Genomic DNA, 14166 nt, shown 5'->3' on the forward strand with positions numbered 1-14166 from the left:
TAATGAGCAAACAATGAGCCTTTATTTTTCTATTTTCTTGTGTTTAATTTCTTTTAACATCTAATTTGAGGCATGTATTCTATGAAAAATTTAGAAAGGGCTTTCAGTCTCTCATAGTCCAGGCAATATAACCAAATGTATATCCGTCCTTGCACTCTGTTTAATAGTCCCGTTACAGCATTAGTGATAGTTCAGTGACAACTTGAGTTCCAAAGAACAAGTGATGCTAATTTAGTTTGGCCACTGCATAACAAATTAGTAACAAGAAATTTTAAGATTAGCATTAGACAAGTATAAAATAATGTATAGTTTATTGAACACTCTGCTTAGGGAGTAGAAATTCTTTAAGAAACTTTCAGCCCTTGAAAGCCCCAAGCCTGCAATTAGAACTGCATGGGCTTACCCCTGCAAGAGAATGAAATCAATGCAACTCTTCACTGACACGGGTCCATCCATACAGACGTGACTGCAGCATTGGAGCCTAATCATGCAAACATAGGAAATCTTAATGAGGGAAGTGGGCTCTTCTACTGGGGAAAATGTCAAAGATCTATAACAAATCCTTTTGCCTTTAACACATTTTCCTTTATTTTTCCTTTGTCAGTTTGGCTAATCATAACTCTGATCCTTCATTGTATTGTGCACCTTTATTTCCTATTAAATTCAGTGGGGGTTGAAGGAGCTAAGTTCATAGTAGTGAGGTCCATAAGGAGCCACTGGTGCTTAAGCAAGTGTCTTTTTCTACAATCCACCTTCTTCTGCTTCACCCTGAAATGTCATGAGAGTGACTTTTTAATTACAGTCATTTCCAGTGTGAAAACGGCATCATAAACTTAGAATTATGATTTTATTGGGGGACTTGAAAGAATAAAAAGATGACACTACGTTCAGTCAAACAAAACTGAAAAGGAGCACAAAAATACAGCCCAAGATTGTGTGTGTAGATCCTCTGCTTATAAAGTACATGTCTGTGCCAGTGTTAAAGTTCCTATCAAAATTATATGGTTTTGATTAAAAAGTGAACAGCTTTTATGCTATTCCATCAAAGTGGAGGTCTTACAGCAAAGGAATTCTGATCACCTGTTACCTTTCCTCAGCTGCACAGCTCCAATCTCCACATGTAATTTTTTTTCCCCTTCTTTGCCCTTCTGCTTGTAGCTTTAGATTTCCATTATCAATTCTTGGTGTTTCGGCTACGACTTACATATGTTTAAGGAATATCTTACCTCCTGTCCCAGCTGCCAGCAATTCTCACCCTCAACCCAATTTCAAAATCTTCTCACAGGAATATTCCATTTTTAAAATTATTAAATCTTACAGTCCTTAGTGCTTCTTCCAAGCTGACTGCTTGCTCCCTTTGACAGCAGCTAACTGCTGCTCCCTGCTTCAAGGTCACACCACACAGAAACTGCTGTTGTCATTTTATGTTGCACCCCACCATCACAATCAGCTAAACTTCATATAAGAAACCAAAATGCTTAATGTTATTTCAAGATGGAAATTGATACAAGCTATTGTCCCTGCTTTAAAAAAAAATAGTTCACAGTATTATGGGAGCAGAGACAAAATACAAGTCAATAATCATGAAGAGAGAGTCCAATCCTACCACTCCTATCAGTACCAGAGTCTCATGTCCTATTTCTTAAGGAAAGGAGAGGGATGGCAGCTCTCTTCATCATTCACATGGCAGTATGTTTAAGTCAATGGACCTGCATTAAGCACCCCATGAAGGTTTCTGCCGTAGTCTGAGTACCACTGACTAGATATCTAGACAGGAAAGAAAATTATCATGTTCATTTTATCAGTGCATCCCATGGTAGACCGAGCCATTAATGCAGGTTTATAAGTAGCTCATGTCAAGATCAAGCTAGTGAGTAAGACCCATTTCTATCTGTCACAGTGAAAGGCAATAGGGATACCTGGAGCTCATTGTTTCCCACCAACAGGATGAGTGGGTCCTGTGAATGCTCAACATCAAAATAATTTCATGCTCTTTATCACACGTATCCAAAAATGCAATAGATTGTATGTAGTCATTCTTGTGAACGCTGCCACAGAAGAGAGGCTTTCTGAACTATAGTAGTACCACTAGCGGATTCTTACCTTAGTAAAGGATTCTAATTTGTGCCCTTCCAAAGATCTGAATGCCCATCTTCTGATTCTTCAAAGTAAGGAGGTATTGTCAAACCTCTATGATAAAAGTTTAGGCATCCTTTCCAAGCAAGTAATGCTAGTGTAGTCTAGAAGCGAGCACATACGACTGGAGTTAAGAGTTCTTGATTTATTCCTGACTTTGTCACTGCCTAAAGTGATACAGTGGGTCAAGTTTTGTAACTTCTCTGTCGCTCAGTTCCACCCACCCACCCCCCATCAACTGTAAAATGATAATAAATTCCCACTATGGTAAAGTGCTTTGCGATCCTCAGATGGAAAGTGCTGTGTATGTGTGTTTTAAGTATTACTTGAAGCAACTTCCTCTACAGAGTACATCTGTAGGCTTTGATATTTTAATGTATCTGGAAACCTGATTCACGAGATTAATGTCACTGAATGGACCCCCACTGATCACACTGTAATCAATAAGAAAATTCACCATTGACAACAGGACCGAGATCAGTATCTATACTTGTTTCTTTGGTCAAGGAAAGCCTGGGTGCCAGAGTGCATTTAAAACACTGACAACATCCTTATAGTCTGGCAGTAATTAAGTTCCCCCACTCTACAAGGCATTTGTGCCATCCTAAGGTGATGTACTATGCAGAATACAATTATACTACCTATATAATAGGAACTGAAGCAGTTAAAACATATTAAGTTAGATTTTTAGATTACGAGCTCATGCAGAAGATCTTTTAGGTCACCCATTTCCTAGGGGAAATGGAACACTTCTCAACACAGAGACAGTGATTATCCATTAAATTCTGCAAGGACATACTTAATATTGGGTAGGTTTTGTGACCTGCTGAAAGAAAAAAAGCCCTCTCCTGGCCATGATTCAAGAGCCTCATGTCCAAAATTTAGTCTCTCTCATATAAAAAGACTTCTCCAATTTTAATGGAATAATGGGTTTGTTATGACAATTCCCTCATTGTCAGACACATACCCCTGCCAGAAGAGATTCATCCATAAATAATCTGGGGCCTTGTCTAAGAACAAATTTGCACTACTATAACAAGTTGCTTTTTTAAACCAATTTACTTAAAATTGGTGTAAATCTGCATGTAAACACTTTTAGGTTGGTTTAATAATAGTTTATTTCAGTTTAGCAAAACTCTTAAAAAAAAAAAAAACTAATCTACACTGAAATAAGACTCTCAAACTAAAATAAGAGTGACTACACAGACTTGCATGAGTTTAAATTGATTTTAAAACACACCTTTAGTAAAATCTGTGCAACTTTCAGATAAGGCCTGAAATAAGTACTCTATGTAGCTCAGCTACTTCCCCAAATTCCACAGCACCTCCCATCTTCAATTATCAGCACTACTCTACACAAAGAACAAAGATCTCCCCGTGTGTGGTTGCTGTCATAGCAGTTAGTGCAGTTGTGTAGTGACTGCATTTCTTGTGAGTTAGAGCACATTAAAGCAGCCCAGTGTGCTCTAACTCATGACGCGTCCACACTTGCAAGGCATGTAGAGCGCTCTGACTCTGCAGCTAGAGCGCTCCTGGTACTCCACCTCAGCGAGTGGAATAACGTTTGATGCGCCCCTGCTGGAGCGCCGTGGCGCCAGTGTGAATGCCCTGGTCTGTTAATGCACTCTGATCAGCCTCCAGAAGTGTCCCACAATGCCTGTTCAAACCACTCTGGTCATCAGTTTGAACTCTACTGCCCTGCCCTCAGGTGACCAACCGTCAGACCCACCCTTTAAATTCTCTGGGAATTTTGAAAGTCCCCTGTTTGCTCAGCTAGGCATGGAGTGCTCTCAGCGAATCTTTCCAGGTGACCATGCCTCCACGCGCCAGGCGATCCCCAGTATGGAGCAATGGCGAGGTGCTGGACCTCATCAATGTTTGGGGGGAGGAAGCTGTCCAGTCCCAGCTGCGCTCCAGCCGTAGGAATTACGATACCGTCAGGCAGATATCAAGGGACATGATGGAAAGGGGCCATGACGGGGACGGCTCTGCAGTGCAGGGTTAAAGTGAAGGAGCTGCGGAATGCCTACAGCAAAGCCCACGAGGCAAACAGCCACTCCGCTGCTGCCCCCATGACCTGCTGTTTTTACAAAGAGCTGGATGCAATACTTGGAGGGCGACCCCACCTCCACTCTGAGTACCACCTTGGACACTTCAGAGCCCAGTCCAACAAGGCAGGAGAAGGAGGAGCAAAGCGGGAGCGAGGGTGCTGAGGAGGAGGAAGACACCCCATCATCCCTAGATGCATGCAGCCAGGAGGAAGGTAGCCAGTCACGGCGGCCAGTGCTTGGGGAAGGACAAATACCAGAGGAGGTTCCCGGTAAGCAGCGTTTATTTTGGGAAGGAAGTTATTCAGTGCGAGCTCTTGGGGCAGGGAGTGTTAGGGCTGCATGCATGCCTAGATGCGGAATAGGGCGTTGATGTGCTCTCTCACATCGCGGTAATCTGCCTCAATGATCTCTTCAAAGGTCTCATCCAGAACTCGGGCAATGCACTTGCACAGGTTTCGTGGGAGAGCCACTGTGGTCCTTGTTCCAGTCAGGCTAACATGCCCGCGCCACTGTGCCATGAGGGACGGGCGGGGGGGACCATTGCTGCACACAGGCAAGCTGCATATGGGCCAGGGCGGAAGCCACATTGTAGTAGAAGACCCTCCCTTGCTTCCCAGGTCACCTCAGCAGCGAGATATCTTCCAGGACGAACTCCTGTGGAAAATGTGGGGACAGTGTTCAGTATAGGGGCCCCCTGCAACTGTTAGCTCTCCCCAAGGCACAGAAACCCAGAGGACAGTACAGCCATGAAAGAATCAGTCCCCCTTGACCCTGTGCTTACTCACCATTTGGGGGCTCCCAGGGGTTATGTGCGCTCGCTTTGGAACGAGCAAATTATGCTATTGTGTAGACTGTGCTTGCCCTCCTTAAGTACGGGGGAATCCTTGCTCTGTCTGGTGTGAACAATGCTGCCTCTGTTAAGTGTTGCATTTTGCCTTTACAGATGCAACCTTGAGATCTCAGCCGTCTGGGTTATCACCTGCCGAGAGGCTGCAAAGAAGCAGGAAGAGGCCAGGTAGAAGCAAAGAGGACATGCAGCACTCCCTTAATGAAAATCAAAAAGTGCAGAAGTGGCGGAAGAGTGAAAGGAGGGTCCGCCAGCAGAATGCGGATCGCCAGCACCAAAGCATGGAGCGGCTGATAAGCATCATGGAGAGCCAAGTGGACTCGACCCAGGCACTCGTAGCCATGCAGGCAGAGCACTACCGCGCCCGCCCGGCCCTGCAGCCCTTGTACCAGAACTCTTTCCCTTGTGCCCCCATGTCACCTCCAACCCACTTTCCCCAACATCCGGGTTCTTATCGCCACCAGCTGCCTCCAACACCTGTAACTTCACCACCCAGCCCTGAAAACTACGACCCTTACCCACTGCACTCAACCCCCATGCAGTACAGCCATCCTGAAGTGCAGCACTCATTGCACAGCACTCCAGACAGGAAGGCTGAGTATGATAACAGGACATACGCAAATCTGTGATTGTACCGTTCCCCACCCTACCCCCTTGCCCTGTTTCCCAAGCACTTGTGTTTCTTTTCAATAAATGCATTTTCTTTTCAATAAATGGATTTTTTTGCTTTGAAAACATTCTTTATTATTGCATAAAGTAAAAGATACCTTAGCCCAGGAAAGCAACAGGCACTGCAAGTCAGTGTATCACACGTAGCAAACACAGATTACTACTCACATTGGAACCATTGCACTTCACTCCTGTGCAGGGCACCACACATTACTGGTGGCTTTCAGCCTCAAATTGCTCCCTCAAGGCATCCCTAATCCTTGCAGCCTCAAGCTGGGCCCCTCCAATAGCCCTGCTCTCTGGCTGTTCAAATTCAGCCTCCAGGTGTTGAACCTCTGAGTGCCATGCCTGAATTAATCTTTCACCCTTCCCTTCACAAATGTTATGGATAGTACAGCACGCGGATCTTTTGGTCTGTGAAAAGAGTCCCGGCTTACAGCTTCCTGAACAGGCCAGTGTTCTGAAAGATGTGTGCGTCATGCACCTTTCCGGGCCAGCCTGCGTAATGCCCATGGTGATCCACAAGTGCCTGGAGAACCATAGAGAAATACCCCTTCCGATTAATGTACTCGGAGGCTAGGTGGGCTGGTGCCAGAATTGGAATACGTGTCCCATCTATCGCCCCTCCGCAATTAGGGAAATCCATTTGTGCAAAGCCAGCCACAATGTCATGCACGTTACCCAAAGTCATGGTTCTTCTGAGCAGGATGGGATTAATGGCTCTGCAAACTTGCATCAACACAATTCCAACAGTCAACTCCCCACTCCAAACTGGTTAGTGACCGATCGGTAGCTGTCTGGAGTTGCCAGCTTCCAGATTGCAATAGCTCATCAGCATATTCCTCAGCAGTTCAGGCTCCATTCCCGCAGACCGAAAGGGAAGACAGAGCGCGCAGTACAAAAAAACATTGAAAAATGGCGCCAATTGTGGACGGAAGCAGAGGGATTGCTGGGATTCGAACCGATGCATCATGGGGCGTTGGGACAGGACCCCAAATGCCCCGCACCTCCCGCCCCCTTCCCACAAGCCATAGAGCCAGAATGGGAAGAGGTGCTCTGTGGGATAGCTGCCCACAATGCACCATTCCCAATGCCGCTGCAAGTGCCGCAAATGTGGACACGCCAGTGCACTTGCAGCTGTCAGTGTGGACAGACTGCAGCGCTTTTCCCTACTGCGCTCTATGAAGGCTAGTTTAACTCAAAGCGCTCTACATTTGCAAGTGTAGCCATGCCCTAAGCTTCTACGAACTGGACTCCTTTCCCAAGAGTTGTTTGAGGAATATCAGAAAAGTTTTTACAATTACTTAGATTTTTAGAAGTATTTTTGAAGAGCTACTGTTATGACCCCAAACAATAGCCACTGTTTATGTGAGCCACACAAAAACAATGGCTTGGTTCTTGTACCACCTCTGCAATAGATATTTCATTGACAAGCATTATTCCCTACAGCTGCGATGAATACATTAATGAGGTTGCTGCACAAACAAGAAAGTCATCCACAGAAACCATATTGGAGAACATCTGTCATAAATTCTTACCAACTGAAGGCCAGATGAAATATAAAATCCACCCAATTATCTCTACATAGTAGATTTTTTCCCCTTGAGTTTGTCCTTTCAGCACCCTCAAAAACATTTGCTGCAACAGCATTTCTTGAATATGGTCCCAGGATATACTTAGTTTAGGGATAGAATTAAACCCTTTGTGTAATTCTTTTTATATCAGGGATGAATTTAGTCTTTTATTCAAATTTCCCCAATGAGGCACTATTTCTTATTTTTCATGATCAAAAACAAAAATTAGCTGATCACTCTTTAAAGCTTTTCAATATATTCAATGACTGAGGGCAATAACAAAGGAAGTCGGCAATATATTCTGCATTTTATAAGTGTTCATGTTAGGAGCAGAATTTAAAGAAATCTTCTATAATATCCAAAAAGCTACTTTTTGTTTTTAAATGTCATCACAGAATATCTCAAGTCCATACTTTCTATAAGACCATTTTCCCTCACATCTGCCCTGTTAGAAATGAATTTCACATACTGAAGTTCATCAGAACAGTTTTGCTTGACAACATGCATCAGTTATTTGTACAGAATTTTAGGCAAAAATCATTTCAAGCTAGCATGCACATATATATATGAAACACAAACAGCTAATGTGGACAGTAGGGACTTGCAGGCCCTTTAAAAAACAGGTCTACTCCTCTACCCCCTTCCTCAGACATAAACCATCATTAGTATTAGGAGACAAATGGAATTCCCAAGCAAAATAACCCCCCCCCCCCCCAATGTTTAGACTTCCTTAAAAATTAAAAGCATAACAAGTAACCATCCAATTTCCTGATAATTGTCTATTGACTCAGCCTATAGACTTCGGAGTACATGGTATATTTTTTAAATCGTTGTCAAAGCCACTTTTCACCAACTGTACATATTAATGAGCATGCAGCCTAACATCAGCCCCTTGCCTTTCACTGTGCACTTTTGTTATGTTGTTGACTAGAATGACCAGCTATAAATAGCTGAGCAAATCTGTGTCTATACACTATGATTAAATCATACAAACAAGCAGCATTCAAACTATGTTAGGGCGTGTTAGAGTCCCCATTCAACATGGACATCTGAAAAATACAGTAATGGCTACCATCTCAATTAGCATTTAAGTTGTTTTGATCGGAGCCTTAGGAGTCGTTTTAACAGGTGAAACAAAATTACGTAAGACATTCATAGCTCGGTTGACTAATTTGTGAGCATGTATATCTGCAGTATGTAAATACACAAAGGACTACGAAAAACATACCAAACAGTATTGAGCACAGCCTGTGACATGACCCACACACACACAAAATCACTTCACATTTTCAACACAAGAAAGTCTTTCGCTGCCAGCTTGTCGGTATAGGGAAGGCAGGGGGATAGCAGTGCTGGTGTCACTCACTTTGCCCCCACCCAACCCAGGAGTTATGGTGAGTCAGGACAGGCCAGCCCCGCACCGCACGGGTCTAACAGCGCCTGGACAACAGCGCAGGAGGGACAGATGCCTTCACGCTTCCGGGCACAAGCCAGCCACGGGCAAGGGCCAGGAAGAAACTTCCCCTATGGGCAGGTTATTCCATAACTGGCCGCTATCGGGATCCTCCAAGCGGCTGGTCCCAGTCACCGTCTGGGCCAGGCCAGCGGGCCAGGCGGCTCCCCAGCTCGGCCCCGCATGGCAACCCCTAGGACCCCCGCCCTCGGGCACCGCAGGGGTGGGGGCACAAGGAGCCCAGGCTCCCCCAGGAACGGACTCGGGGGCACCGTCCGAGACCCCTCCCGCCACAGCCAGCCAGGGGGCGTCCCTGGGAGCAGCAGCCTCCCACCAGCCAACGGGGCCACCCGCAGGGTCCCCGCTGCCCCCGAGCTCTGCCTCGCCGCAGCCCACTGCTCACAGCCACCTTACCCGGGTGGGCGTCGACTCCGCTCCCGCCTCAGCGCGGCGACTGCCGCCACCTCCCCCCGCCGCTGCCACCGTCTCCTCCTCGCGCAGCGGCAGCTCCCCTAGGGCACGGCGCGGCGTCAGCGCTCCCGCGTCACGTGCCGGGGGAGGGGTGGAGTGAGGGACGTGGAGAGGAAAGGTGCCGGGGGCGGGGACAGCAGGGTGCTTATGGGCAGTTGGGGGTGGTGGGGAGCTGGAGGAAGAGAGAGAAGCTGGGGGCTGTGGGGGGCTGGAGAGGAGTTGTGGGGGGAACGGAGATGGGTGAAGAGAGAGGAGCTGTGTGGGGTGAGGAGCTGGAGAAAGAGAAGCTGGGGGTTGTGGGGGGCGGGAGAGGAGCTGTGTGGGGTGGGAGAGGAACTGTGTGGGGTGGGGAGATGGGGTTGTGGGGAGCTGCAGGAAGAGAGAAGCTGGGGGTTGTGGGGGGCGGAAGAGGAGCTGTGGGGGGAAGGGAGATGGGCGGAGGGAGAGGAGCTGTGTGAGGAGGGGAGATGGGGGTTGTGGGGAGCTGGAGGAAGAGCGAGAAGATGGGGGTCGTGGGGATCTGTGAAGGGAAGGGAGATGGAAGGGTGGGGAAGCGGCTGGCAAAGGGGAGCCAGTGGGATGGAGAGGTCAGAGGACAAGGTGTCCAGCCTTAGGTCTCGCTGCTCCTGGCCTAATACTGCCTTAGTCGCTGTTGGAGGGGGGGCGGGTTTAGGGCATTGTCCGGATGTGATATGACTCTCTTAGCACAAGACATCCAGCTGGGACAAATCCATGGTGGGGTTTTACCCTCTGTCTTGCTACCTTTAGGTGTTCTGTGATCTCCAAAACCCAGCGCACTGGAACTCACCGTCTCCTCATTCAAGTTCCCCCATCATCCGGCTCAGGCAAATGCCCTCTGCACCCCAACATCCCATTAGTGAAGTTCTGTGGCTGGTCCACAATTGTAAGGTTTTATACCCCCGTGGTATTTAATGATTAGCTAAATGAGTTTATGGTCTGATTAAAATATTGGAAACTAACCATGGCTGCTAAATGGTTAAGACAACATGCCACAAAATTGGTGGGGCAAGTAACAGTAACAAGGAAGGAGTTAGAAAAATCAAAAGAATCTGCACAGCCGTGGACTGCTCCCACTTCCCTTGCAGGGTGGCAAGCAGCTCAGAGACAGCCAGCACAGGAACAGAATAAAACATTGGAAATAGCTGCAAGGAACCTACAAAAAGTACATGTGCTGTCCCCTATTATAAATAATTTTGGTAAACAACAGGCTTCAGGTAGCTACCCTGTGCCTGAAGAATGGGGACAGAAATGGAAAAAGGTGGCCCTAGCAAAATTAAAAGATGAAACTGGGTCCACTGCATTGCAACCACCACCTTATAATAAATGCCAGGTTCAGGTTAAACTTAAACTGAGACCTAGACTGGTGCCTGTCAGAACGGAACAAGTAAGTGCACAAATGAAAAAAGTAGCACACAATACTTTCACTAAACTGGTAAATCAAATGAAGGAAAAAATGGAACAGTTCACAAAGCACATTAGAAAACAGGAGCTGCGACTCAATCGCAGGGGAGTGAATAAAAAAATTTCAACAAACACTGGAGGAACAAATTCAGGTTTTACAAAAGCAGGTAACTACCCCCACTCTCAAAGACAGAATAAAAACCAGGGGTGCAGTTCCCCAACTGCTTTAACCCACGGAACCACACTCCGCGCTCATATCTAAAAATGTACCCTTCTTTCTTAAATATTTTTACATACCGGTTAAGTTTTGTCCTTTATATGCTTTCTCAGTTTGCTAAACTCGCTGCTGCTGCCTGTATTTTCATTTCGCTACCTTCCTAGGTTGCTCTTCCTCCACCCCCACTCCCCATTTCCTCTGCCTCTCCTCATTGCAGCTCAGTTTGCAAAACTCGCTGCTGCTGCTTCACCCCCCCATTTTCCCCGCCTTTCCTCACTTAAGCTCTCTCACTTTGATTTAAAAGTTATAGTTTTTACAGAAACCTCCAAAGGATAAAGCATTGAAAACAGAACAAACCAACAAACAAAGAAAAAACAAGGTTAAAAAAATGTTACTTTACATAAATCCAGTAAATTAATTATTTTAACCCTTCAGGGATGCAACAGCTGGAATTATTCCTAACTTTCTTGAAGATATGGTTGCCAAGCAGCAAAAAGGCACACTCTGTTTTTAATCCTAACCACTAACTAATATTTGAAACATGAGCTTTTCTCTTTTCCATATAGCAAAGCTTTAAAATAATGTTAAATATGAAGTAACAAAAAATGCCTTAAGTACTAAATTAATACAACAAATTTTGCAAGTAATTATATAAATTTTATCAATTTTTATTAAAAGTTTTAAATAACAAGGTAATAACTTGCTTATTTAGATGTTTAAACCTTTTGTTTATTTTATATTTTAGTTTGCCTTATTTTGTATAGTTATAAATAAAATTCTGGCGCCATTTGATTTTAATTGTAAGTTTGTCCTGTATGTCATGAGTGTTGTATGTTATGTGTGTGTCACGTGACTATTTTTTATGATTGTTGCAACAAAAATCAATTTTATACCCTTTTAAAAATTATATGTATATGTGGTACCACACTATTTAAGATCATGGTTTGGGTATAATCATAGCATTATTAGCACCATTTTTTCGTGCAAAGTTCAAAAAGGTTTCAGTTACAAATATATGTACATATATTTCTGCCTCAAGAAATAATGCAATTGCAAAGAATTCTCTTCTATCAATCTCAATTTTGTTTTGTTTTTTTAAGTTTTTTTATTTGTTATTCAAAGAAAAAATGTAAGGGGAAACCTCAACATTAAGGTAAAGATAATATTAACAAAATGTCAATTTCTTGTGTGGGCTTTTTATAAACTTGTTTGCACTTTTAAATATAGTTATAATTATGTGATAGCAAAAATGTTTAAAAATAACAATTTATGCATAAAGCTAACCAAATAATTTCAACAGGTTTTTACATTTTCAACAGGTTTCCACCTTTGGCTCCCAAACATAACAAAGCATCATAAAAGTTGAATACCCTCAAAGTAATTGCATGGATCTGTATTTAAAATTTATTTTGGTTTAATTTTATAGTTGGTTTAATTTTATATGCTTTTCTTTTGTTATGTTATGTTAATGGGAAGCAATGGTTGTTAAAGTTTATGCTTCTAAACAGTTAACACGAGTAAAGTTGGTATCAAAAAGAAAATTAACTCTAAAAGGCTTGTTAAAATTATGTCACTGACTCTTTTGCTGAAACAAAGTGTTTAGCAAGGGAAAGCAATACACCTTCTTATGAAAGATTGTGAGCATTTATTTTAGCTGTTAAGCATTACATTTAATATAAAATATTAGTAATGCACCTCAAATAAAAATGAATGTCTATACAACAATTGCAAAAAGTATAGCTTGGGTTATAAAAAAACTTGGTCCCTACTCTATGTATTAATTTTGGAATACTTAAAAAAAAAAAAAGTAAAAAAAAAAAAAAAAAACCTTTATTATGTTAACTAACTAGATGTTTAAGTTGTATCCCACAGACTAAAGACATCAGAAGATATCACACCACAAAAATACCAGATAATATCAGTATACAGTGAAGAAATCCCCAAGCATCAAGAAAAGAAAAGTGAAGTGCTTTATAAATAAAAAAATGGTCAAATACACCTATCTACCATATATGGACAATTAAGTTAACAATCAGCTAAAAATTACTAGCTGAACCAGGATAAACTGTCAGCTTGGTTATTTTGTAAAAACAACTGTATTATTGCTGTACTACTGTATTATTGCTGTACAACATTTACAATGTGCATAACCTTCCTAACTCTTTACAACACATGAATGGCAGCAAACAGCATAAAGGCAAGGAAAAAACAAATTAGTAAAAAAATTAAGTTATATAGCAACTACAAATTGGGTAAACAAATTCCCTGTTAGTACCAGTCATAATCTGGGTTACTAACACTGCATACAAATATCTATGCATATATATTAATTATTTGAAAATGTCTCTAGGGCTCACGTAATACTACACTCCTCAGTCAGGGTCCTGGACCTAACATTCCTAGGCCCACATATTCTTCTGGGATTGTTAGTCTGTTTTACCATAGTTATTGCTGGGGCCTTAACGTTTGCCTGCATTCACTATTTGTCCCCTGTTATTGCTGAATATACTCAAATAAATATTGTTGTTGCTAAGTCGGAAGTTTAGGTCTCGGGGGGATGTGATTAATGTGCATAAGCCTTGTCAAGTAGTGTCAGGCTAAGTACTGTTAGGCCTCAAACTTCGGGAAGTTGTAAGAAGCGAGTACAGTAGAATCCTGCAAGCATAAGCTTAATCCATCTAGGAAGCTTTATAGAATAAGGGTATGTCTACACTGCCGCGCTAGTTCGGCGGCTGGGGATCGAAGTTCCGGGTTCGATTTATCGCGTCTGGTGTGGACGCGATAAATCGAACCAGGAAGTGCTCGCCGTCGACTGCGGTACTCCAGCTAGACGAGAGGAGTACCGCGGAGTCGACGGGGAGCCTGCCTGCCGCGTGTGGACCGCGTCTGAACCGCGGTAAGTTCGAAGTAAGGTATGTCGAATTCAGCTACGTTATACACGTAGCTGAATTTGCGTACCTTACTTCGACTTGGGGGGTAAGTGTAGACCAAGCCTTAGAAGGAAACCCTGTAAAGGTTGATACAGGCTTGTGGTTACTATGCTCTGCAACCAAATACCTCTTTAAGCTGACTCGAGCATTTTTTGAGTCTAGAAAATTGACCACAATTAGCCGCATAGAGAAGAGATGAGCTGGGCACAGGTGCACAGTTCATTAGTTCAAGACAACCGCAAATACCACCCTAGAATATTTGGCCACCTTGATTGGTTGACCTGCTTTGAAACACGGCCAGCAAATACTGTATAAAATAGGTGTAGAGACGTGTGTGTGTGTGTGTTGACCTAAAGGAGATCACTCTTTGTCAGGCTCACATACACCCCCTGAACC

The sequence above is a fragment of the Emys orbicularis genome, chromosome 2, assembly GCF_028017835.1.
Source record: "Emys orbicularis isolate rEmyOrb1 chromosome 2, rEmyOrb1.hap1, whole genome shotgun sequence".
In the NCBI taxonomy this organism is placed as follows: Eukaryota; Metazoa; Chordata; order Testudines; family Emydidae; genus Emys; species Emys orbicularis.